The sequence below is a fragment of the Hibiscus syriacus genome, unplaced genomic scaffold (genome assembly GCF_006381635.1).
Source record: "Hibiscus syriacus cultivar Baekdansim isolate YM2019G1 unplaced genomic scaffold, ASM638163v2 tig00111408_pilon, whole genome shotgun sequence".
Taxonomy (NCBI): domain Eukaryota; kingdom Viridiplantae; phylum Streptophyta; class Magnoliopsida; order Malvales; family Malvaceae; genus Hibiscus; species Hibiscus syriacus.
Window position 1 is genome coordinate 26493 of NW_024063085.1, and position 27832 is coordinate 54324.

Sequence of the window (27832 nt, forward strand, 5' to 3'; positions counted from 1 at the left end):
TTTGATGAAGTGTATTGCATGTTTATCATATAATCCGTTATCCTTGTTGGATATTTGTACGAGTTGCTAGCAATAGGTTTTGACGGTCTTCTAATTTGAAATGTAGCGATCAAAATGCCCCAAAATAATTAAGTGAATATTTAATCAAACGTAGAAGAATTTTTTTAAACATTACACTTTTTTTTTAATTTCTAGATGGGCTTTCTTTAATGACCGCCATTAATATGTTGGCCAATTTGACTTTTTCTAAGAAGAAAAAAATGGACTAAAAATTTGAGTTACCGAGTCAATCACCCATTTTAATCTATTGGCATGTCAGATCGTTACTCATTTTTTAAAAGTTTATGATATAGTGTTATTTTATTATTTTAATAATATATAATGTTAGAGATATGAAAGTATAATAACACAATTTTGTAGAGAGAAAGAAAATACATTAATACACTTTAAATATAATGCTTTGTTTCATCACTTACAATATTTTATATAGGAATTGTAAGTGACTATTAGAATAATCGAAATTATTCTTTACATCTTTTCATCATACACGATCACATCTAATTTTCATGATTAGGCATATTCATTCATGATGAATACATACATTTATTATAATAGATTGACAAAAAGATACACTTATTTATAGAATATTATATTTAAATTATAATATTTAGCGACCCCTTAATTTGAACATTTCTTCGTCACCCCAAGAATTCGCATATTCTTCTAAAATCTTAAGATTTGAGAAGTTTCATAAAAATATCCACAATTTGTTCTTGGTTTCTATACAAACCTAAGCTCCACTTCCTTTTTGACAATATGTTCTCTAATAAAATGTTATATGATGTCAATATGATTGCTTCGATAATGGAATAATGGATTCTTTGTAAGTGTTTGTGTAGGCTTGTTATCATTGCAAATTTTAGTAGGTCCTTCTTGTGGCAAGTGAAGTTATTTCACTAGTTTTTAAATCAAATGAAATGATAAGTACAAAAAGTTGTCACATATTTAATATCACGTGTGGAAAGAGTCCCAATGATTTTTTTTTCTTAACAGTAAGAGATGCAACAATATCCCAAGAAAAATATAAATTCAAATGAATTTTTTCTATCATTAATGTCTCTGATAAAATCCCTATCACAAAATCTTATGAACTGAAATTCATAAAAAAATGTGTAAAATAGCCTAAAATCAATAGTATCTTTTAGAAAATGAAAAGTCCTTTTAGTCGTTTCCATGTGAGTTGACGTAAGAACTTTTATATAGTGACATACTGCTACAAATATAAATAAGGTATCAGGTATTGCAAAACAAATCTTATATTTGGTTAATAATTGGATACATTGTATATATTTGTTATACTCTAGTTAATACAAGATTAAAAAAATAAAATAAAATCTTTTATATTTTTTTTACAAATTTATAATTCAATGATTATATATATAATTTTAAATTAAATCTTTTTAATTTATCTAATAAAAAATAAAAATAATTTTTTAATTAATTTTTATTAGACGTGTAGTTTAAAATATGTAATTTATTGAATTAAATTGAGATAAGAATCAAATTAATAGAAATTGTAAATACTGAGAATAAAATGTGTAATTATATAAATTTTATTAATTATTATATAAACATTTTTGTTAGATGTTAATGTCAAGTGAATTGATTGATATTATTTAAATAATTAAATGATCTAATGATGAAATTGATGTTAGTGTCGAGTGAACTGAAATGTAACTTATGACTCCAAACTATATATAAGGTTTCACCTGTTTCTTTCTTTCAGTTGGATTTTGCTATTTTTTAATTTTTTTTCTTAACTAAACCCTAACCATAACTCAGAAACAACATCAAAAACCCTAATCTTAATCTTCACGATAACCTTCGGCATTGAAAAATTTCCTCTATGGATTCTCAATTCGAGACGGCCTCGCAACCTGATCCGGCCACCGATGCTTACACCTTCCTCGAATTTAACACCCAAGATGAGTCCGATTTTGAATACACGGACTTCCGCGACCTGATTCTTTCCTGGCCAACACCCTCCGACGCACACTCCGCCGAGCGATCCGGCTCCGACCACCACTCGGACACTGTCGCTTCCTCCTCTCCTTCTAGCGCTTCGAAAGGAGCTGGCCGTGCGTCAACGAGCAATAACAACAGCTATAGCAATACTATTAGCAATAGTGTGGCCGCGGTTGATGCGTTGGCGACGGGGATTAGTGGATTGAATTTTGAGGAGACGGTTGGGGACGAGGATGGTGGGTATGACTACGGAAAAGGGGATTTCGCCGAGCACGCTTGTAGGTATTGTGGGGTTTCAAATCCGGCTTGCGTTGTTCGCTGTAACGTTCATTCGTGGTTTATGTTTAGAGAATGATTAGTACCTATAACTAGGGATGAACATAGGTCAGGTTAGATCGGGTTTTTGATCTACTTGATCCGACCTGAGAACAAGAGAGCCTCTACCCAAGATCCGATCCGACCAAAACAAGGTTTCACCCGATCCGACCCGAATATATGACATAGAAACCCGACCCGAAATAATAAAAAAATTATTTTTATTCAATAAAAATAGTATTTAATTGGAAAAAATTATATATAGAGATATATTATTGTAATTATCCATAAATATATAGGGTAAAATTATATATTTTTTCTGGTCGGGTCGGATTTTTTTCACCTTAAACCCAAACCCGACCCGAACACGAATTTTTTTAGAAAAATCTGACCCAATCGGATCGGATCGGGTTTAAATGCCCAACCATACCTATAACGCCCAAAATTAGTACTAATTAATTATAAATTGTCTCTATTATTGAAAATTTAAAAATTCAAAAATATATTTAATTCATAATCATGTTATTTCAAATTTATTAATATAATTTTAAGAAAATATATTAATAGTTTTTTTTATTTTTATAAATAAAATATTTATTTACTTAGAAATATCAGAAAATAACTTCTAGGTGCTTTAAGACAACCCATTTTTTAATATTAATAAATAAATAAATAATAATAAAATATTTCTCTAAAAATAATTAAAATAAATTAATATATATAATTTATAAAAATAAGATATTTATTTATTTAAGAATATCATAAAAGGACTTCTAGGTGCTTTAAGACAACCTATTTCTTAATATTAAAAAATAAATAAATATTAAAATATGATTATTTTTCTTAAAAATAATTTATATAAAATTAAATTTATAAATATGATTTTTATTTTAAAAAATAAGTAAATAAATATTATTTATTATATATGTTTATATGAATACATAATAATAACAATAATAATTAAATATATAAACATATAAATTTAAAATATAAATAAACAATGACTAAAATAAATAAAATTAAAACTATAATAAAAAAATGATAAAACTTGTATCTAACAATAAATGAAAGTATTAAACTTAATTATTAATTTATAACATATTATTACCTAGTTAATTATTTAAAAATTAATTATTACCTAATTTATAATTAATCATTTAAAATTTCAGGGACTAAACATGCTATTTTACCTTATTTTTAATTTAATGACTAAAATAAACATAATATAAAATTTGGACATCAAATTAAAACATGCTGTTCGAGACTAAAATATTATTTAACAAAATTATAATGGTTATTTCGGTTATTTTACCTAAAATTATATATAAGTAAGCCAGTTACTAAATTATAAAATAAATAAATTAAGAGGCCGAATTAAAAAGATCTAATTCGAAATGTCATATATTTAAGTGCTAAAAGTGTAATTTGCCCTTAATTAATTAATTAATGATTAAAATAACAATTATTAAAGCTTAAGGGACTAAATATGGTATTTTACACTAAATATGTTAATATACTGTAAGGACTAAATTATAAATTAAATAAAATTATAAGATCGAATTGGAATAATTAGAAATTGAATTTAGTGACCAATTTGTAAAGGTGCAAAACTGCAGGTATGGCGGAAAGGATTTACCTATAATAGAAATTACAGAAACACCCTCCCCCAAAACGACATCATTTGGGAGAGGGTATATAACCCTCAAATAACCGGCCCTATGGGTCATCTTCTTCATTTTTCTTTTGTTTTACTCTCTCTCTAAAAACGAGAGAAAATTTTCTCTTGTCTCTCTCTAAATTCCTCCAACCGGAAGAAGGCCGACCACCGGTCGGCAGCCGTCTACCACCGCCAATTCCGCCACCGACCACCGCATCCAGTGGCCGAAAATTACAAAACCCTCCTCAAACGAAGCCTCTATTTTTCTATACCTAAATCGAAAACTATTTTAGCCTAAAACCCTTTAGATCGTTGTAGATCTAAAAATTTTACCTTCACCATTTCGGTTCTTCAACAGTGTGTGGAGGCTCCGACGAGGGTAAGTTTTCTCGATCTCTTATTTTCCTTTTGATTGTTGATTGTTTGTGTTTCATTCGTGGTGTTGTTGTCGTTGTGTTCGTCCTTGCTTGTTGTCGTGGTCTCGTTTCTGTTCTCTTCCCCTTTTCTTTATTTTACAGGTTCGGTGGTGGCCTTATAGGCCACCACAAGGCTCTCGTCGGACCGAATAATAGAGCGGTTTTTGGTGAGTCACCGAGCTATGTGGTGACTCACCCTATAGCTACGACGTGTGGGGGGCAGCTGGCTCTTCTAGAGGCTTCTTCGAGTGTAGCGTGGAAAAGGAGTGTTAGCAATGGTGGTGGAGGCATCGGCAGTGGGACGTTGGACCACTTGGCAATGAAGCGACGGCTGGCTTCTCTCCAATCCAAGCGGCAGCGCAAGATGATAGCCTAGGGTTAGGAAACCCTAGGGCTTCATGCTGGTATCCTGTAGACCGTTGGATCTCTCAAATCCAACGGCTGAGATTGGCTGGCGGTTGGGATCTGAGATGAAACCCTAATTTGGTTTAGGTTCTACTATTAGGCCAGAAATGGGCTCCGAGATTGGGTCTGGATCTGTTTGTAATTGCGTCGTGTAACTGGGCCTGTTTGTAATAATATTAATAAATAATAATAATAATAATATTATAATAATAGTAATTTAATATGTAAATATACTGTAAGGATTAAATTATAAATAAAATAAAATTATAAGACCGAATTGGAATAATTAGAAATTGAATTTAGTGACCAATTTGTAAAGTTATAAAACTTCAGGTATGGCAGAAAGGATTTACCCATAATAGAAATTACAGAAACACCCTCTCCCAAAACGACGTCGTTTGGGAGAGGATATATAACCCTCAAATGACCGACCCTATGGGCCATCTTCTTCATTTTTCTTTTTTTTTACTCTCTCTCTAAAAACGAGAGAGAAATTTTTCTCTTGTCTCTCTCAAAATTCCTCCAACCGGAGGAAGGCCGACCACCAGTCGGCAGCCGTCTGCCACCGCCAATTTCGCCGCGGGCCACCGCATTCGGTGGCTGAATCCCCAAATTGAAGCCTCTATTTTTCTATACCTAAATCGAAAACTATTTTAGCCTAAAACCCTTTAGATTGTTGTAGATCTAAAAATTTTACCTTCACCGTTTCGATTCTTCAACAGCGTGTGGAGGCTCCGACGAGGGTAAGTTTTCTCGATCTCTTCTCTTCCTTTTGATTGTTGATTGTTTGTGTTTTGTTCGTGGTGTTGCTATCGTTGTGTTCATCCTTGTTTGCTGTCGTGGTCCCATTTCTGTTCTCTTCCCCTTTTCTTTATTTTGCATGTTTGGTGATGGCCTTATAGGCCACCACAAGGCTCTCGTCGGACCAGGTAATAGAGCGATTTTTGGTGAGTCACCGAGCTATGTGGTGACTCACCCCATAGCTACGACGTGTGGGGGCATCTGGCTCTTATAGAGGCTTCTTCGAGTGTAGCGTGGCAAAGGAGTGTCGGCAATGACAGTGAAGGCGTCGGTAGTGGGACGTTGGACCACTTGGCAATGAAGCGACGGCTGGCTTGTCTCCAATCCAAGCGGTGACGCGAGATGATAGCATAGGGTTAGGAAACCCTGGGGCTTGGATCTCTCAAATCCAACGGCTGAAATTGACTAGCGGCTGGGATCTGAGATGAAACCCTAATTGGGTTTAAGGTTCTACTATTAGGCCAGAACTGGGCTTCGGGATTAGGTCTGGATCTGTTTGTAATTGGGTCGTGTAACTGGATGAAAAAAAATGGATGAAAAAAAATTAGTATCTTCATGGAGCTTAAAAAATGTGCTTGTATATTGAGAAAATATATGATTCACACTTCATAGAATTGTTTATGGTACTTTTCAAACGGTTACATTTTCTTACTAGGTTTATAGATGCAGTTTTGAAAGTTTTTAATAGGTAATTATGCTAATACTATTACATCGATTATGAAATGAAAGCTTCTTAATCAAATGTACTGTGAACAACCACATAAAAGTACGGCATCATTCAGTGCCTTCCTCTTGTAGGCTATTCTGAAATCAAAATAAGAGAATTTTTTTGGATTCAGATTGAAAGCAATTTTGTACCTCATTTCCTTTGAGATTGTTAGGAAAGTATTACATCTAGTACTACACTCCTAAGGATGATGCATACAGAAACTGTTTTTTTTTTCACCTTAAATGGAGTTTGCATATAAGATAATTTGATGTCAGACATTACTAAAAATCTCTTCTCATATAAGTTCATGTTCAAGTATGGAAAGTACAAAATTGTGTAATCTGAGTTGATAGTTTTTGAAAGAAAGGGATAGTAGAAGGCTAACAGAAGTTAGGCCCAAGTCTAGATATCACTATATGTTCTTTTGTTCATGTTGAAATTTTAACTGATTAGTATTTTCCTTGGGTATCCGAACCAGTTTTGTATAATTTACTTTGCACATGCCGATGACCCCTATGTTACACTGAATACGGGTATGAGGACAAATATGGTGACGGATACGGGGACGAGAAGCATCAATTTCTAAAATTATAGGATACGGGTACGGCAAGGTATGGTTAATATACAATAAATTTTAAAATTTAAAAGACATAAAAAGGTTATAAATATTAATTAAAATTTATTGTAATTAGAATTCTTTGATAAAAGACAGAGATTGTAGCGGATGTAAATCAAATCTTCGGCACAACTTGGATTTAACTTATTCCTCCTAAGTGAGTGGACGAAGGAATAAATACTCCAATCTTCGGCACAACAAGATTATGAAGTAGGTAGTCCAATCACTTTGAAAGCCAAAGATTGAAGCAATGGAATTTCAGCGTCAAAGTTAGTCAACCAACTTTTCGGATCCAAAGAATACTTTTTGTAAGAAATTAATTCCTAATTAAAAAATAAAATCATATCCTAATTCATCTGTATCTTTTTTTATTATTTAAATCTTAAAAATAATCTAGGTCATGTGCGTGAAGATCAAATATTGTCTCCGATATGTCTCCGAAAATCTCTCCTACGTATCCAATTAATTTCAGCCTTACCCCTTAAATATGGGATGTCTCCGGTATGTACCTAAGTTGTACCTGTTTCATACCCATGTTGGGGATGTATCGGGTACTTGGTACGGCACTAAGTTGCCATCCCCGTTCTACATACATGATCACTGTTGATTGTGGAGAATGTTAAGCACACCTTGCTTTGTTTTATACTTAAGCATCTTATCTTCTTGTAGCTTGGTAGCCTATCATAGTGTGCAGGTTTGGTTCCATCTATTGGTTTTGGGGGTGCCATCCATGTTTGTTTTCTATTTTCTTATCTTGTATTAATGAACCCAAAAGAACTGATAACATAAATTGCAATCTAGTAGTTTACTTTTATGTGAACAGAGAAACAATCGTTTGCTGCTTGCTATATACTAATGATGCTGTAAGAAAATGGGATTAACACAATTGGGACTAAATTGAATGTTTGTGACTAAGTTTTCAACATATACCTTGTCAGTCGAGCCACCCTAGGAATGTAGTTTCATGTAGCCATGTCTTGTTCTGTTTGACGAAGTTCCTTTTAGTTGTCCTTTTGCCATAATTTTAATTAGTTAAACATCATCTGAGTTTCTTTTACTATGTGTGTGTTTTTTAATGGGATTAATGAATTGAGTATTAACAAGGGTACTGGATAAACCAGTATTTATAGTCATTGGATGCTATTGATTATTGGGTTTGTTCTCTGTTCCGTTTAGGTACGGTCTAAACACAAGGAAGTCTGCCTTCATAAGGATAGTCCTTTGGGAGAAACAATTCTTGAATGCTACAACTGTGGGTGCAGAAATGTTTTCCTTCTTGGTTTTATATCTGCTAAGACAGATAATCGTTCTTCTTTGTAGAGAACCTTGTTTGAATGTCAATGCTTTGAAGGACATGAATTGGGATTTGAGTCAGCGGTCTCCTTATCGATGATAGGTGCTTTTTGCAGTGGCTGGTTAAGGTTGGCTTTTCCTCTATCACGTGAAAATGACCTATTGGTTTGAGGGCATATTGATACATTTCATTTCCACAGATTCCATCTGAACTAGAACAGTTAAGGGCACGCCAAATAAGTGCACAACAAATAAACAAGGTAGAAGAGCTTTGGAAGACAAATCCTGATGCCTCTCTTGAAGATCTTGAGAAGCCTGGTGTAGATGATGAACCTCAGCCCGTGGCATTAAAGTATGAAGATGCTTATCAGGTTCTCACACTCACAAGAATTGCAATATTTGGCATTCCATTATTTTTAAAAGAAATTATATCATATATAATGTGGTTTACAAATCATTTTTTATAGGAATAAAAGGTCTCATTAAAAACCTCCCTTATAGTTGCCTCTTATGAAGAGACAACTAGCGGAAGGAGGAAAAGAGTATCTCAATATATTAATAACCCATAATTACATAAGATTACCAAGCATACAAAAACAAACAAAACCAAAACACCACAACCACAACTCATTACAACCACCTCCTCACTCACTAACCAATTCCTGATTTAGTTAAATGATCAGCTTCCTCATTAATACATCTGCTGATATGCTTAATAATAACATTAGATTACACAACTGTCTTCTGAATTTCTGTAATCAAATCAACATGGTGTACCGGGGAAATATCCAGCTGTTGATCCACTTCACAGCAAGAAACGAGTCACTTTCTAATATCAAAATTCCTTTATCCCTCCAAACTGAATCAAAAAACTCTTCTAACCCTGCTTTGATCGCAAAAATCTCAGTAAGAATAGGAGAACAAGGTCTTATCGCTTTAGAGAAGAAAACCAGCTTCTTATTATCAGCATCCTTAAGGACTCCACCAATACCACTTCTTCTCCAATCATAAGTAACAACCCCATCAACATTCATCTTAAAATAACCCGAAGGAGGAGTGCACCATTTTAATTTTGACAATCGAAAGTTAGAGGGGGACTGATGCATATCTGCCAAAGTAAGGTCTCACACAAGGCTGTCCACCTGAATAGAAAAGTCCTTGTATTTAGCCAAGAACTATGACTCCACCCTAAACCTCACAAAAAAAATCTCAAACACTATCTGATTCATGCACAACCAGACAGACCACAAAACAACTCCTGGAAAAAATTGTCAAATAACCGAGTTAGGTCTTAATTGCAACCAAGAAAGCAATAAGCCTTTCGGATTATTAGGAAGTACTGATAAAACTTTCCACAATCGTCGGAGTTTGACCCAAATCTCCTAAACCTGGTCGCAAGAAAAGAATAAGTGACTGATCAATTCTTGTTCCACTCCACAGAACACACAAAGTAGGTTATCAATACCTTTGACTCCTTTGCTCAATAAAACCGTTTTGTCAGCCAACTTCTGATGAATAATTTGCCAAAGAAATATCTCCACTTTTGGTGGAACTAAACCCTTCCACACAATCTCCAGCCATGAATTATCTGAGTCTGATAAACTTGAAATTATTCTAGAGCAAGATTGAACTGAGAACACACCATCCCCACTACCTTTCCAAGCATAACAGTCTTCACCCTTCAAAACAGGACGAAAATTATCCAACAATACCATCATTTCCGTCCAATGTTCAAATTCACTATCCATTAAATTCCTCCTAAGTTGTAAATCCCACACCCACTCCCCATTAGATATATACCCAAAATCAGCCACAAACCTTTCCTTATTAACTAACAGAGCAAAAATCCTTGGAAAAAGAGTCTTCAAGGAATAGTTACTAATCCATGAGTCATGCCAAAACCTAATTGAATCTCCTTTTCCCACCTGAAGCACTAGATGATTTTGAAAGCATAATCCAAATGTGTCATTAGACCGATAGTTATTTAAAACACCTTTCCAAATCCAAGACACATTGGAGGGTAAATTATCATCTAAAACAATAGAACTCCTATCCACATTATACTTAGAACATATCATTGTCTTCCACCAAGAATCCTTCTCACTACAAAACTTCCAAACCCATTTGCCCAATAAAGCCCTATTCTGTAGCTTTAGATCTGAAATTCCCAACCCCTCAAACTCTTTATTTTTATAAACAATATTCCAATTAACCCAATAAAACCGTTTCTTCTCTGTCGATGAACCCCACAAGAAGTTGGCCATAATAGATTCCAGTTTCTTTCTAACAACCACTGCATTTTGAAAAGAAACATATAATAATTAGGAAGTGCATTCAGGACTGATTTTATCAAGACTGTCCTTCCTGCAATGAATAATGAACTTAATTTCCAGCCTGCCAATTTCTTATAGAACTTATTCACAATCGGTTCCTATAGTTGAATAGAATTTCTCCTTGCTCCCAATGGTAACCCTAGATATTCGTCGGAAAAGAGTCTCGTAATCAACCAATAGAATCTGCCCCACTCCCCAACAATCTGATCTTGTAAATTAATACAAAAAATCCCTCTTCAATAGATTTAATTGTAGCCCTGTACACATCTCAAATATAACCAAAACCCTCTTCAAATTTTCCAACTGTCCTTTAGAAGCTTTCCAAAAAATAATCAAATCATCAGCAAATTGTAAATGAGACAACATTGCTAAAGAATTATCACATCATATCTGAAAACCATCAAACAGCCCCAACACTGCTGCTTTAGACATCAACAGATTCAGAAATTCACCCACTAAATTAAACAGAAGCGGGGATAAAGAACAGCCTTGTATCAGCCCCTAGATGTTTTGAAACTTTTAGTAGGAGAACCATTAACAAGAACTGAAATTGAAGAGAGAGAATGAGTGTGATAGGTAGAGAGAGATTTAGAGAAAAGTTGAAAAAGTCCATTGCTTCCGTTGAGGAATGGATTGTGTTCATTGATAATCTTAGTAAGAGGGTTTCAAGACGCGTGTTAAGGGATTATTTTAGTCCTTATGGTCAGATTCTGAGAATTTTCATTCCACGATTTTAGAGAAATCAAAATATAAGTCCTCGACGTTTGCTTTTGTCCAATTTGCTGATAAGGAAAGTAGGAAGAAATCAATCTATCTTGTGAATGGGAAGTGGTTCGATGGGAGGAGAATCTCTGTAGGGGTTGCTAAATATCAGAAGGATAAGAAGATGGTTGATCATATAAGGATGTTGTAAATTCTGAATTTAATACGAGAAGATAATCAATCTCAGGAGTTAACTTGGAGGGTAACAAGCAGAATGCTCTTGGTGTGAGAAACATTTGGGAGATGCATATTCCAACAGACAACTCGGAATGGGTGAAACGATTTTTAACAGGGATAATGAAACCTTCTTTTGACCACGTTTCGTTAAAGAAAGCTTTGGAGATGGAGGGGGTGGAAGTTCAGGTAGTGAGATGGGGCTACGTATGGAATGCGTGCATAATTACTTTTAATTCGGTTGAGGAGTTCGCTCATGTATAGATGAATAAGAAGAAAGAGAGTTTTTATGTTTAGACTGGTTGGCACCAGTGTTGAACAGGGATGGAGTTCGGTGGCCCTTTTTCATATAGAGTTATATGGATTGTCTCTATTATGTTGGAATGAGTCATTCATGAAAAAACTTTCTGGGAGGTGGGGTGAGTTTTTATGTTTTAATGAGGAATCAGTGACCAGATCGGACCTGTCGTCGGCGAAAGTTCTGCTTAGGGTGGAAAGTCCTTATTATGTCCCTGATACGGTGACGATTGGCTCTTATGCAATCTTTCAAAGTTAAGATTTCACTGGGTTCTGTTTTGAATAAACCAGAAGAAGCGGGGAGGAAGATGGTGGAGAAAATTTCAAAAAAACAGAATAGTGGATATGTCTTGTCTGTGGAGGGGTTGGTAGATGTCCTACTTTGGTAGAAGATGGGGAAGAGTTCTCAGACAATGGTAGGCTTAAAGTCATCTATTGGCTTAATAATGCGCAGAACAGTGGAGTGAATGGTGTCTGTGGGGGACAAGTCCCATCGAGTAAGTCAAAAATAGATAACTCTAATTGTGGGATATCAGGTTTCTTGGAAAATAGGACTAACCATATGGGAATCATGTGGGCCTGGGATTGAGGGATTCAAGTGACCGGGTTGACTTTGTTCAATCAGAGGATAATGAGATAGCTGTTTCACCAATTAAGAAATTGATTCCTAGTGGGCTGGCATATAATTTAAAATGGGTTGGGGAAAAGTTTATTTTACAGCCCAATCTCTTCTTTGAAAACTCTATGCATGCTGCTGACGAGGGGGAGGTTGGGGTGGTCAAGGATAATACACAGGGGGAGATGGAAGTGGTTCTAAGTGAACATGGTGTTGAAATGGAGAAAGTTCAGTCTGTTGGCCCGAAAAGTATGGATGGGGATCATGTATGTAGTTTTCAGATTCATAAGAATGCAGAGAGAGGCAAATTGTCAGATGATCAATTGGATGGATTAAAGAAGATGAAGGTTATGGAGGATAATCAGTGTAGTCATAATGAGGGAAGCTTCTCAAGTTTGAGTGTAAGGATTAGGAATTATGTGAATCAAGAGGGAAGTACTTCATGACTCATTAGGGAGGGTCAGATTATAGAAAAGGAAAATCATCTGGTTAAAACTAACAATCAGGTTAAGTGTATTTCTCGATCAAAAAGTCTTAATAATCATAGAATGCTGAGAATTGCTCCACATCGTCAGGAAGTGTGTGCTTGGATAGTGAAGTGGCTATTAGTTTTTTTGATAGAGTCTATAGAAGGGTTGTTAGAAGCATGGTAAGGGATTCGTTGGAACAAGTTAGGGAGTCATCACAGTCTTCTCAATCTTATGTTAAAGCTAGGAATGAAGCTGTTGCTACTAGAGAGGTCTGTGACTTGTTGGGGATTACCTTTAAAGGGGGAAATAGCTATTAGAGGAGGAGATATTTAAGATGGAGATAAAGGGATCTTCAAGGGGATCATGATCGTTTTTTGTTTGTTTTGGTGTTCATGATATTTATTTCTAATGTCTAAGATTAAAATAATTATATGGAATGTTAAGGGTCTTGGAAGAAGAGAAAAAATCAGAGAAGTGGCCAGACTTGTTAATAGAGAGAAGCCGGTTATTCTATTACTATAGGAGACAAAGCTGAATGTTTGTCATTCTGGTCTATGAAGGACGTTATGGGGTAACTTTTTGAAAGGTGGTAGCTTTAATTTTGTCGATGGTTATGTAGGTGGACATATATTTATATGGAATGGAAACTTTTTTGAGGTTAGAGCAGAACATAATCAGAACAGATTCATGGTATTGTCAGGGAAGTTCAAATTGCTTAATTTTGATTGTGTTATAATAAATATCTATGGTCCATCAGTAGAAGCGGATAAAGAGGAATTTTTCAGGGAGCTGTTGTGCTTTGTTCAATGTCTAAATCTGCCAGTTTTCATAGGGGATTTTAATGCATATTTGGATCCGAATGAGAAATGTGGAGTATCGCAAAATTGGCATTCCATGGATTTGTTTAGATCCTTTGTTCAACACTTTAATCTTATGGATTTTCCGTTAGTTGGAGGAAGATTTACTTGGTGAAACAACAGAGATTCTCCCACTTGGGTAGGGCTTGATCGGTTTATAATTAGTAGTTCTTTCCTAAACAAATTTCCAAATGTGATCCAAAAAATGCTACCAAAATCCCTTTCGGATCATAATCCGGTAGTGTTAGTAGAAGAAAACAAGAATTGAGGACCTAAGCCTTTTAGATTTTTAATTACTTGTTAGAGGAAGATGGGTTTGTTGGGTTGGTTGAAAATTCTATGTCAAACCTAAGGAAGGATAATGATTGAAGGGGACTGTTTTCTTTACTTTGAGGAACAAAACAGTAGATCAGGAAGTGGCCCAACAGGAATCTAATGGGGATCTCTGAAGAGATTTTAGAATTAGAAGGTAAGATAAATGGTCTGGAATTGAAGTTACAAAATGGTGGAATTTCAAATCAAGAACGGGATATGTTGATACTGTACAGGAATGAATAGTGGAAGTTGCACAGCAGAGAAGAGAGTATTTGGTTACAGAGATCAAGATTGAAGTGGATCAAGGAGGGGGATGGAACACGAAGTTTTTTCACTTAACAATAATTAATAGAAATAGAATGAATTCTATTGCGGCATTGAAAGTCGCTGATGAAGAAATTTTATACCTGGATCAGTTGAAAGCCTTTGTCCTTGACTATTTTAAGGAGAATTACAACTCTAAAGCTACGTTAGAGGTGGAAGAAATCAATTTTAATTTCTTGAAATTAACAGAGGAGCAGAAGAGTGGTATGGAGGTTATATTTTTAGAACATAAAGTGTGGGAAGCAGTTTTCCATTCGGACAGTTCTAAAGCCCCGGGTCTAGATGGTTTCAGGATGGGTTTTTTAAGAAATTCTGGCCTAACCTAAAGGATCCCCTTATGAAGTTTGTGAATGATTTTCATAGAGGGAGGAGTTGGGAGCATGGGGTCAATCATGCTTTTATAACATTGATTGCCAAGAAACTTAATCCAGAAGGTATTGAAGACTACAGACCAATAAGCCTAGTTGGTAGCTTATACAAAATTATCTCCAGAATCTTATCGAGAAGGCTGGTTTCAGTTATTAAAGGTTTAATTAGCCCTCGCAGTTTGCCTTTATCCTTGGTAGGAAGCTGCTTGATTGTGCTTTTATTGCCAATGAATCCATAGATTTTTGGAGGAAAAAAGAAATGAAATGAGTTGTCTTCAAAATTGATTTTCGTAGAGCTTATGACACTGTCGAATGGCCAATTATATTGAGATTAATGAAGGTCATGGGTTTTGGGGAGAAATATATTTCTTGGATTCATTATTGTATTTCTTTTGCTTCAATCTCAGTTCTTGTTAATGGTTCTCTAACAGAAGAATTTCAGATGGTTAAGGGGTTGAGGCAATGCTGTAGTTTGTCCCCTTTATTGTTTAATATAGTTGGGGAACTCTTGAATTTAATATTGTGTAAGGCTGCTAATCTTGGTCTTTTTGAAGGGTTCAGTATTGGTAAGGAATAAAATCCTTTTAAATTGACTCATTTACAGTTTGCAAATGATCTAATTCTTTTCTGCAGAGACTCTCCAACTCAAATTCTTAATATCAAGAGAGTATTGAGGGTGTTTAGCTTAATATCAAGACTCCACCTTAATATGTCTAAGAGTAAGTTGTTTGGAGTTAATTTGGAAGGGGACATTGTAAAAGAATGGGCATCCGAAGCAGGTTGTGGGGTGGGTTCTTTTCCTATGACTTATCTCGGTTTACCAATAGGCGCAATAAAAAATTCAGAGTTATTGTGGGAGCCAGTGTTGCAGAAAGTTTACAACATATTAGCATGTTGGAAAGCTTTCTCTTTATCGATGGCTGGAAGATTAGTGTTGGTAAAATTGGTGTTGTTCTCCTTACCTATTTTCTACCTTTCTATTTTCAAATTACCGTTTAAGGTAAACTAGAAACTTAATTCTTTAATGGCTAAATTCCTTTGGGGGTGAAGGAATAGCCAAGAAATGGATTCATTGGGTAAATTGGAGTATGGTGTGTCAACCTTATGACGAGGGTGGCTAGGGAATCTTAGGACTTGAGTTTGGTTAACAGAGTTTTGCTTGGAAATGGGTTTGGAAGTATGCAAATGAGAAAGAATCTCAGTGGAAAAAATTACTGTGTTGCAAACATAATGTTAGTAATTTATCTTTATCAATATGTAAAGTCGTTTCTCCTCTAGATTCATGGATATGGAGAGGTATTGTGAATAGTTATGAGAAAAATGACCAGATCGTGCTTGAGGTCCAATTTGAAGATTTAAGTGGGGAATGGTAGATCAATTGAATTTTGGAATGATGTTTGGGTCAATGGCTCTGCCTTAAAGAATCAATTTCCTAGGATATTTGCTCTATCGACTAATAGAGGGAGAAAAGTGGCGGAATTCGGTTACTTTGAAAATAATGGTTGGTTTGGAATATTCAGTTAAGGAGGAATTTATGTGACTGGGAATTGGATCAGTGGATTTCTTTAATGCTTTTGATTGATAATATATGTCTGTCTGAATCAGTAGATGATTTCCTTGGGTGGTCGGGGAAAGGTAACAGTTTGTTTTCGGTTAAGTCCTGCAGAATGACTCTTTCCTGCATAAATGGAGATACTTTTCAGTGGAAGATTACTCATCGGAGATTGGTTGTTAGAGTGGAATTAAAGAAAATAGGGGTTAATTAGAAGATGTTTTGTGTCCATTATGTAATAACTATGAGGAAACAATTCAACATCTTTTTATCTCTTGCTCAGCTGCAGTGGAGCTATGGAATAGATTCTTAAGGTTTTGGGATATTTCTTCAGTTATTCCCCAAGACCCTTCTTCCCTACTTTGTTCTTGGTCTTATCTTAGGGAGTATTCAACCATTTGGAAGTTTATCCCGGAGTGGTTTTATGGTCTCTATGGAAAGCTAGGAATTCAGTGGTGTTTGAAAAATGAAAATTTGACAGTTCATCTCTGTTCTTCATTTCCAGTTTTAGACTAGCTAAATGGTTTTTAGCCAAATTCCCTTATGCTAATATTCAGGCTGATTTACTAATAGGGGATCCATCTCTTGCAGATAGAATCCTTACTAATTTATCTAAGAAGAAGAAAAAGGTTAATTGTTGGTCTCCGCCCCCTCATGATTTTTTTAAATTCAATGTTGATAGAGCGGTGAGAGGTGATGGGCTGCAGGGTGGAATTGGAGGAGTTTTGAAAGATTCGATTTGCTCTACTTTAACCACTTTCTCTACAACTGTGGGACCTGGTCCTCCTACGTTTGCTAAGCTAAAAGCTATTAAACAAGGAATTGATATATTTCTTTCATCGGATTGGGCATTGAAGGGAAGACTAACCCTTGAGAGTGATTGTAAACAAGCTGTGGATTGGATTATGATGCCTTTTTCTAGCCCAACATTTTTTAGTTTTTTGGTTGAGGAAATTGGGGCCTTTGTATCTGCTAGGGGTATTATTGTTAATTGGATTCCTATGAGCTATAATTGGGAAGCAGACAAGCTAGCTAAGGAGAGGATTGGTTGATGTGTAGAGTTTATTGTTGTATTGTTCTGTATTTTATTTCGGGATGTTTATTATGTAAGTTGTATCTTATGTAATTATGGATTATCAATATGATGAGGCACTCTTTTCCTCATTCCGCTAATTGCCTCTTTCACAAGAGCCAATTAAGAGGGAGGTTTTTAATAAGACATCTATTCCTATAAAAAAAGTATTCAAATAATTTAATATCCACGACCTCTATCTTTGGCTAAACCCCATACACTCCATGATTTGGATTAAAATATTCCAATCAACAGTATTGTAAGCTCTCTTGAAGTCCACTTTGAACACGATATCTTCCCTTCTTTTTCTCCTCTAAAAATCGATGGCTTCATTAGCAATTAAAGAGCAGACACAAATCTGTCTTCCCGGGATGAAAGCAAATTGAGAATGACCAATCAACCCTCATATGCACAACCTTAACCTTCTTGACAAAACTTTTGACAGAATTTTGTATAATCCCCCTACCAAACTGATTGGTCTATAATCTTCAATGCCAACTGGATTCGACTTCTTCGGAATTAGAGTAATGAAAGAATGATTGACACATTTCCCAAACTTCTTCCCATCGTAGAATTTTTTTGAAGAATCTCATATTCAATCCATATGGACCCGGAGCTTTGTTACTATCTGAAGACTCTATTGCCTCCCGAATTTCCTCCTCTGAGAAATTTCTTTCTAATTGTGCAACTTGATCCTCCGAAAGCCTATTAAAATTCAAATCCAACTTCTCAACTTTAACCGTCGGATTGACATTGTAAGCATCCTTAAAAAAATAAAAAATGGCAGATTTTATCTTTTTCGGATCCTCAATCAAATTACCACTCACATCCAAAGAATTAAGAGCATTGATCCTCCCTCTATTTTTAGCACATTGATGAAAATACCTTGAGTTCCGATCTCCATCCTGAATCCAATTCGCCCTTGATTTTTGGAACCAAATTAATTCTTCTTTTTTATACAATGACCATAATTCACTTTTTTCTTTTGCAACATCCACCATAGAGACCATAGAATTCCTTTGTTGTAATTGTTCTTCTTGGTTCGAGATTAACCACTCCTTGCTATCAATCAATCTGTGCAATTGCATTCTGCTTTCATTAGACCAATTTTTGATCTCTACCTTTGTTTCTCTAAGTAACACATCAATGCTCAGCCTCTTCCTACTCTTTATGTTTGAAATTTTCCTTTCCACTACTTCTTTAAAACCCTGCTCCTCCATGATGTAATTGAAAAGTCTGAAATAATAGCTGAACAAATCATGTTGATGGTTTCCTTTGCAGTATCAAAATGTTTTTGCTCCACTCATTAAGCTTGAAGTTGACTATGATAAAGTACGTATCATGATATTCACACTCATTATATCCAAAGGTGCTTTACTGTAGTGGTTCTGTTAATTGTTTTCTATGAATTTATTCTAATAAATAATCGTGTTCTTGGTTTATACTCCCCTTTCCCCTATATGACAAGGCCTCTTTTTATTTTTTAAGTTAATAGAAAAAGTTGTGGTGCTGTAGGAAGACAATAAGCTGTGTCTGGTGCCTGGTGATGAGTTGCGACTGCGATATTCAGGAGATGTTGCGCATCAAGCATGGCAAGCTGTTGGGCATGTGGTATGTGTCCTTTATGAGTTTACCATTCAATTCTGGTTCTGATGTGTGCATGGACATGCATGATAATGGGCTAAACTCTCGAGATAACGTTCTCGAACAAATTATTTCACGAGATAATGCTCTCCCAAGATTAATTGCTCAAATAGGGTGAAATCTACAGTGTTGGTCGTAGGTCGCCATGCCATCTACTAGGTCGCCATGTCTTCCCGGCGAGCTATGAGAGAGATTGCGTGTGTCATGCACGTTCCAACACGCTGGGCATCCGAGGCCATCCGACCGAGGGCATCCGACCGAGGCTATCCGAGCGAGCTATGCGAGGGGATCCGAGGGTAAGAGAAATCACGCGAGGAGCAAGAGGGAATGCATGGTGACCTACAAGGTCGCCAGGAGTGCATGGAGACCTACAAGGTCGCTTGGAGTGCATGGCGACCTATAAGGTCGCCCGGAGGGCATGGTGACATATGCTTGGGGACGTGCATGGCTGGCCACGTAGTAGGTCGCCCGGAAGGCATGGCGACCTACGGCCAACACTGTAGATTTCACCCTATTTGAACAATTAATCTTGGGAGAACATTATCTCGTGAAATAATTTGTTTGAGAACGTTATCTCGAGAGTTTAGCCAGTTTAATGGATGTGTTCCATATGGATGGTTAAACTCTCGAGATAACGTTCTCGAACAAATTATTTCACGAGATAATGCTATCCCAAGATTAATTGCTCAAATAGGGTGAAATCTATAGTGTTGGCCGTAGGTCGCCATGTCATCTACTAGGTCGCCATGTCTTCCAGGCGAGCTATGAGAGAGATTGTGTGTGCCATGCACGTTCCAACACGCTGGGCATTCGAGGGCATCTGACCGAGGGCATCCGACCGAGGCTATCCGAGCGAGCTATGCGAGGGCATCCGAGGGCAAGAGGAATCACGCGAGGAGCAGGAGGGAGTGCATGGCGACCTACAAGGTCGCCAGGAGTGCATGGAGACCATAAGATCGCCCGGAGGGCATGGCGACCTATGCTTGGGGATGTGCATGGCTGGTCACGTAGCAGGTCCCCCGGAAGGCATGGCGACCTACGGCCAACACTGTAGATTTCACCCTATTTGAACAATTAATCTTGGGAGAGCATTATCTCGTGAAATAATTTGTTTGAGAACGTTATCTCGAGAGTTTAGCCCATGATAATGATTATATGTACTGTTTACAGAAAATCTGCTTTTGTTGTATTCCTCATTTAGGTTTATGCATTTGGTGCACCTTTGAGGAACAAACTCATAATGTATATTTTTGTTGTTTCAGATCAAGCTAACAACACAAGAGGAGGTTGTGCTTGAGCTCTGTGCTAGTCAGGTAATTCTGATGTATCTTTGTTTTCTTGGTTGATGGCTTTTGGGAGGTACTTAAAAATTGGGGCTTGTTGTGGTGTAGGGTGTTCCCATTGATGTGAACCATGGGTTCAGCGTAGATTTTGTCTGGAAGAGTACAAGTTTTGACCGGATGCAAGGGGCAATGAAAACATTTGCAGTTGATGAAACAAGTGTTAGCGGGTATGTTGGTTCTAGTTGTTTTCTTTGCACTCGCTTCTTGTTATTTTCTTAGTTCTAAAAAGTGCACCCAGGCGCACCTAAGGCACCGGGAGCTGGAAAAATCACCTCCGGAGGCACAGGCGCAGTACAGTACAGCGGGCGTGTGCTTCTTTTGCTTTTGGAGCTTTTTGGCGTGGGGGTGGTGGGAAGAGAGAAATAGGAAGAAATAAAGGAAGAACGACGGAGAGAAGAATATTAGAGATAAATAGGAAACAAAAGGGAAACAAAAGAATATTAGAGAGGAAGTGAAAAACGATGGAGAGGGTAGCCAAATACAACCTATCTTTTAACCCTAGTATTAGTTTTTTTATAACCTATTACAAATAGTACCCCAAACCTATAGCCCAACTATAATATTTATTTGGAAAAAGGCCCAGGAAAACCAAAACCAACATAACTTTTAACCCTAATATTAGGTTTTATAACCTATTACAAATAGTAGCCCGAACCTGTAGCCCAACTATTATACTTATTTATTTATAAAAAGGTCCTCCTAGTAGCTCAAACCTAAAGAGTTCATTTATAAAAAGGTCCCTTCTAGCATATACAGTTTTTTTTATTACAAATAGTAGCTCAAACCTCCGTTCATTTACATGTTTTTATAAATAGAAGGGTTCAAATCCTAATTCTTATCTATAATTGATTTATAGATTTTTTAGTATAAAAGTGTGCCCCGCCTATGAAAGGCGCACGCCTTCACCCTACGCCTCGCGCCTAGGCTTCAAGGACCCTTTGCCTCAGTGTGCCTTGTGCCTTTTTAAAACTAAGGTTATTTTAGATTGTTATGTCAGATATTGCCATATGTTTACTGGTTGATTTGCGATATACTAGTCACTAGATACTCTTGAGGGTCTATGTTTACTAACCTTCTTGGTTTAGTTTCTTATACATAATTTAAAACAGGTGTATGTAAGGCATGGTTTGAAACACAGTTCTGTCTGATATTAAGTTTTTAACCTAAAAAAAGTGTACAGTTCAGGAAGATGCATGCATGTCTTCATTGTTGTTCTGTCTTTATTTAGCCAAAAGATGGCCATTCTTATTTCACTTAGCTGTCTAGCATTCAAAAATTTGTTCTTGAATTCAAAGGTCATGAATTTGTTGAACTTGAATTGTTATTCCCTTCCAAGTAAATCAATTGGTTAATTTCTTGCAGATATATTTACCATCATCTTCTTCGCCATGAAGTTGAAGTTCAGATGGTTCGTAATACACTGCCTCGCCGTTTTGGTGCACCTGGTCTGCCGGAGTTGAATGTATCTCAAGTATGTCCCCCCTTTTTTCCATTTTCTTTATGTTTTTTTTTTCTTTCTAAATAACATTTTTTTTGTATCAAGTTGTGTTGACCTTCCTTTCTTGGAAAGGTTTTTGCAGTCAAGAGTGTTCTTCAGAAGCCTATAAGCTTGATTCAAGGCCCCCCTGGCACAGGAAAAACTGTGACTTCTGCTGCCATTGTCTATCACATGGCCAAACAGGGGCAGGGGCAGGTAAGGACTTTGGTGATATTCTTATATAGTTCTTATTTTGTTCCGTCTTTTTTATGATATTTCATTCTCTTATCAGGTTCTGGTCTGCGCTCCAAGTAATGTGGCTGTTGACCAGCTAGCTGAAATGATAAGCACGACTGGGTTAAAGGTAGTGAAGTTTAACTTTTCCAGTCTGCATGTGGCTGTGCTAATTGTTTATTTCTTCAAAGATGTATCTTATGATGCAGTAGTCATACTATATTTCGAGGGAAAAATGCTCAAGTATCTTGAAGGTTTAACTAATAGGACACATTAGTCAATATTATTCTGGGAAATTATGGTTACATATCTCAAAGGCTTAGACTTGTATTTATCTGCTAATTCGTACTTGTTACTAATAAGGTTTGTGGTGTTGAATTGTTCATTTGTTGCTCTTCTGCGTTTTTATTTAGTAGCATCATTCATATTTGCAATTGCTGCATTTAGGTCCGTCATCTTGATACATCTGAGAAGAGCGAACTTCACAAGTTGCAACAATTGAAAGATGAACAAGGTCGGTATACTTGTTCTGTTCAATGATGAAAAATCTTAATAGCTTTTTTCTTTATCCTTTTTTTCCCTGATGAAAATATTCATAGTTAGAGCTTATAGGGACATAACCTGCTCATACTGATATGAAAAGGAACTCTTCAATTAACTTGGAAAGTAACAGTGTATATGAGTGTTTTTTTTTCTCAAATTGAAAATTTTAAAATGCTCCAATTGCTTGTTATTTTAATCATAAGTTTACAGGTGAGTTGTCAAGCAGTGATGAGAAAAAGTACAAAGCATTGAAACGAGCAACAGAGAGGGAAATATCCCAAAGTGCTGATGTCATTTGTTGCACTTGTGTTGGGGCTGGAGATCCTAGATTCTCTAATTTTAGTTTCCGGCAGGTGAAAAATATCAGATATGTAAATATTTGATAACCACTAATAAAATAAAAGCACCGAGTGTTCTGCCTTTATTTAGGTACTTATTGATGAGTCTACTCGGGCAACAGAACCTGAGTTTCTCATTCCTTTGGTTCTTGGAGTGAAGCAGGTAATGAATGATCAAACTTAACAAGCTATAGATTCTTTTGCTTTTCTTTTTTTTCTCTTTTGGTCTTCTAACCAATATATTTTTATTATAGGCTGTCCTTGTTGGTGATCATTGCCAACTTGGACATGTTATAATGTGCAAGAAAGCAGCTCGTGCTGGGCTAGCCCAGTCTCTGTTTGAGCGTCTAGTTTTACTTGGTGTGAAACCAATTAGGTTGCAGGTAATGTCCTTGTATGTTTGTTGGTTTCGCCCTTCATTTCATTGTGATCGCTAATAGAAAACGTGTTGGTTTCTGATGGTCAGTACTCTGTTCTACTTAGGTTCAATACTGTATGCACCCGTGTTTGTCAGAGTTTCCTTCTAACAGCTTCTATGAAGGCACATTACAAAATGGAGTGACAATCAATGAAAGGCAATCATCTGGCATTGATTTCCCTTGGCCTGTGCCTAACCGTCCCATGTTTTTTTTGTACAGGTATTGGAATATTTTAAACATTGTAATAATGACAATACAATTATTACAATGTCAACCTGCGCTTATTTATATGTCAACCTGAGCTTCTAGTGGATAAGAACATACATTGCTTGCTAATAATCGAGTTCTTTATTTATTTCATGGTTATGTTTTGTAATTAAATAGTTTTGTTTTAGATGGGACAAGAGGAGATTAGTGCTAGTGGAACATCATATCTCAATCGAACTGAGGCTGCAAATGTTGAAAAGATAGTTACCACATTCTTGAGGAGTGGTGTTGTTCCCAGTCAGGTGATTTTGTGGACTTTTTCCCCCTGTTTTCAAATTAATATTGGGCTTTATTATAACTTGTAGTTTAACAAAATTTTCAATACATTCAGATTGGGGTCATAACACCTTATGAGGGACAAAGGGCATATATTGTGAACTATATGTCAAGAAATGGTTCTTTGAGACAGCAGCTTTACAAGGAAATTGAGGTACTATGTGGATTTCAGAATAAATTCTGTTGTGATATTTAGTCATAATACAAATATTTATTATTTTAACTTAAGGGCTTTATATCAGGTTGCAAGTGTTGACTCATTTCAAGGACGGGAAAAAGATTACATCATTGTGTCCTGTGTGAGAAGTAATGAACATCAGGTTAGTTAACATATAGATACAAGATGTGAAATTAAAACTTGCAGCATGTGCTTGAATGATTTTTTCAAACTGACTTAATATTATCAGTCTGCCTTTCGTATAACTAATTTTTCAATTTCTTAAGTGTCCATAAGTTTGTAATTTGTTTGATAGAGCAACCTTCAGTTACGGTGTTTGTTCTAGTATTAATGCTTATATTTTAACCTTCTCTCTTTATGTTTTAAACATGAAAAGAACTAACATGTTTAACTGTTTTATCTGCCTTTTAGGGTATTGGATTTCTAAACGATCCTCGCAGGCTTAACATTGCCCTAACACGTGCTCGATATGGTATTGTGATTCTCGGTAACCCTAAAGTTCTTAGCAAACAACAACTATGGAATGGTTTATTGACACATTACAAGGTAGCTTCTTTATTTTCTTCAAACCAGGCTATTGCTAGAATATGTAAATTGTAAAGGCAGTTTAATGCTAATTGTGCTGGAGAGAATCTTGCTATTCTTGTCACTGATCTTTTCTGCTAAAATTTGCAGGAACATGAGTGTCTGGTTGAAGGACCCCTCAATAACTTAAAGCAGAGCATGGTTCAATTCCAAAAGCCCAAAAAGTTTTGTATGTGGAATAGAAAGATGGTGTCTGTTATCTGTTTATATCTTTAGCTTTTGCTTCTTGCCTACCCATTGATATTTAATTTTTCAATATTGTCGAGGATAATGTAAATGTCAATTAATGTTTGGTTTCTTATAGATCTACAATGAACGGAGATTGTTTGGTGGTGGACCTGGGATCTTACTTAATGATAATTTTGGGGCTGCTGCTTCATCTAGTTCAAATGTTGATAGAAGCAGCAGTCGTGCTCGGGGTAAGCTCCCGAGCCATCTTGGATTTTTTAAGTTATTTCCATTTATATCATCACATTGGAGACCTGAAAGGGATATTTCTTTTACTGAGATGCACAACAGAATTAGAATATGCCTTTGCTACCGAGATTTTAATGTTGAGGAGTCCTAGCTGCTTACAATATAACTTGAGCCTTTTCATGTTGCTAACTGTAGGTACTTACATGCCTCCTGGTCCATCCAATGGCACACACAAGCCTGGAGTGCACCCTACTAGGTTGCCAATGCCTGGGTTCCACTTCCACCATTTCCAGGTTTTCCTTCTCAGCCGTATGCTATTCCATCTCGTGGATCTGTTCATGGATCAATAGGAGCTGTTCCACAAGTCCCTCAATCAGGAAGCAGAGGCTTTGGGGCTGGTTGTGGTAATGCTAGTGCTCCTATTGGTCATCATCTCCCACACCAGCAAGGCACACAGCAAAATGTTGGAACTATTGGGTCTCCTTTTAACTTCCCTCCTCTGGAGAACCCAAACAACCAGCCATCTGTAGTTGGTCCATTGTCTCAGCCTGGATTTGTTAACAATGTCCGTACTTTATCCTTTCCCTTTTATTATGGTTTTTTTTTTTACTTTTAATCCTTTCTTTGACATAATGGAATTCTGAGCATGTTTGTCATCTGAAATAGATGCCTGTCCAAGGGCCAAGCCAAACTATTCGTGATGGATTTTCAATGGCAGGAATGTCCCAGGTATTAGATTTTTGTATGAATCTTCCCATTTTCTTTCATAATTGCAATTGATTTTCTTGATAACTTATAATTGGTTTGTTTGAACATCCCAAAGGACTTCTTGGGTGAGGACTTCAAAAGCCAAGGCTCACATGTTCCTTATAACATTGCTGATTTTTCGACGCAGGTAGAGACTGTTTACTTCTATTATTTTCTTTGTATTAATATTATCTTCTCAATCCTGTATGACATACATCAGTTATAGGTATTAGCTTGGTTTTCTATTGGAGATTGCTTTAGTAGCTTGTTGCCCACTTGAAAAACCTCAATGCTATGGTCTAAAATTAGTGGAAATAGAAAAAAAAAAGGTAGAACCACTAGCTATACTATAGCCAGATGTTTCCTTAGGAACTACCCTATGGCATTAAAGTGGTGTTGAAGATGTTAAATTCCCCGCATGCCTAGCTTTGAGGTCAGGCTTGAGTTTCTTTGTATCTGAGCTAGGTTCTTTGCACGTTCCTTTGGATTGCTTGTTCTATGTTTGATTTTGCCAGATGTATCGAGAGGAGGTATCATTGTCAAAAGTCTTGCATTGCTTGCTGCTTTTATCTTTGTGGTTTATAAATCCAACTAAATTCTCCGCCTCAAAAGTTAGCTTTTGAGGTCCATAAGTTTCTTTAACAGGAGATATTTAGATTATTTCTCTCATCTTTGTATTTTTCTTTAAATAGAAGAAGAAATATACTTTTGGTGTTAGACTTCTGGTTTCATTATGTGGGTTGTTTGATTATGTGTTTTCCTGAAGGTATTTAGAATAAATTCTCCACTAGCATTTCTCTTTATTTAGTAATTTTCTGTATTTACCGTAAGAAACATTTTTTTATGTGTTTGCATGCTGGCTTCAGAGTGGATATGCTGGTGATTATGCTACACAAGGAACAGAGAGTGGCTTCCCAGGGAACTTCCTAAACCAGAATTCTCAAGCTGGATACTCCCGTTTCGGTGCTGGGAATAATGATTTCATGACTCAGGTAGCTCAAAGTGCTGTGCTGCGACTACTTAATCTTTTTCCTAGTTTTTCTTCTTAACAAAAATCTGTTTTTACAGGACAACATGAATCATGGATCACAAGGCCTGTTCACTCAGGCTGGCTTTAATGGCCCCTCACAAGACGATGCATCACAGAGCCACTTTGGTGTGGCTAATCCCAACCAGCTTCAGTCTCAGGTAGGCAAGATTTAAAATCCTTTTGTAACTATAAAGTTGCCAGTTAATGCTTTTAGATTTGAGCCATTGGGATAGAAGTCTTTGGCATTATGACATGGTTGACCATTGTGTTTTGGTCCATGCATTTTGATGACATTGTTAAGTTCTTTTTTGTATTATAAATGGGAGTGTAAGGCCTATCTATTTGCAGGGTTTGATGAATTCTCTATACTCCCAGCCCTTTGCGCACTTCAACACACAGCCACTACACTTGCAATCGCCCCAACAGCAGCAGGGCCAGGGCCAGGGTCAGAACCCCCAAAACCAACACCATCATTATAATGGTTAAGAATAAAGATGCATCTGGCTTTGATGGGTTAGTCTTTGCAATCGGCAACTTGATTTGTGCTGTCCTTGTGTGCCCAAATATATCGTCTCCTCTCCTCTCCTCTCGAGTGCAAAATGGTTAAGGTCAGTTTAATTCCTGTCCATATCCTGTAATATGATTCCATTAAATGTAAAAGTGGAGTGAGGATTATATATGGCTACAACGGGGCATTGTTGGAACACAGGCGGTGCTGAGAAAGAAAAGGATAACCCCAAATACCTCTACTTGGAATTGTTTTTCAATTGATTCAAGAGCATCTACATGATAAGATTGTGTTGAAAGGGTTTTGATGAAAAGATAAAAGAGGGCAGGTGGGACATACCCATTATAAGATACAGCGAAAGCTAGCAGTTGCAGGTGAAAATTTTGTACAGCGTGCTTGGGGAAAATCCTTTCAGTTCTTCCTGACATGTAATTATACGTTACTCTCAC

General features: G+C 36.4%; 1 pseudogene; it reads left to right on the forward strand.

Moving 5' to 3' along the window:
- Positions 1-1774: 1774 nt before the first annotated feature.
- On the forward strand, positions 1775-27460 carry LOC120162812 (annotated as a pseudogene).
- The last annotated feature ends 372 nt before the right edge of the window (positions 27461-27832 follow it).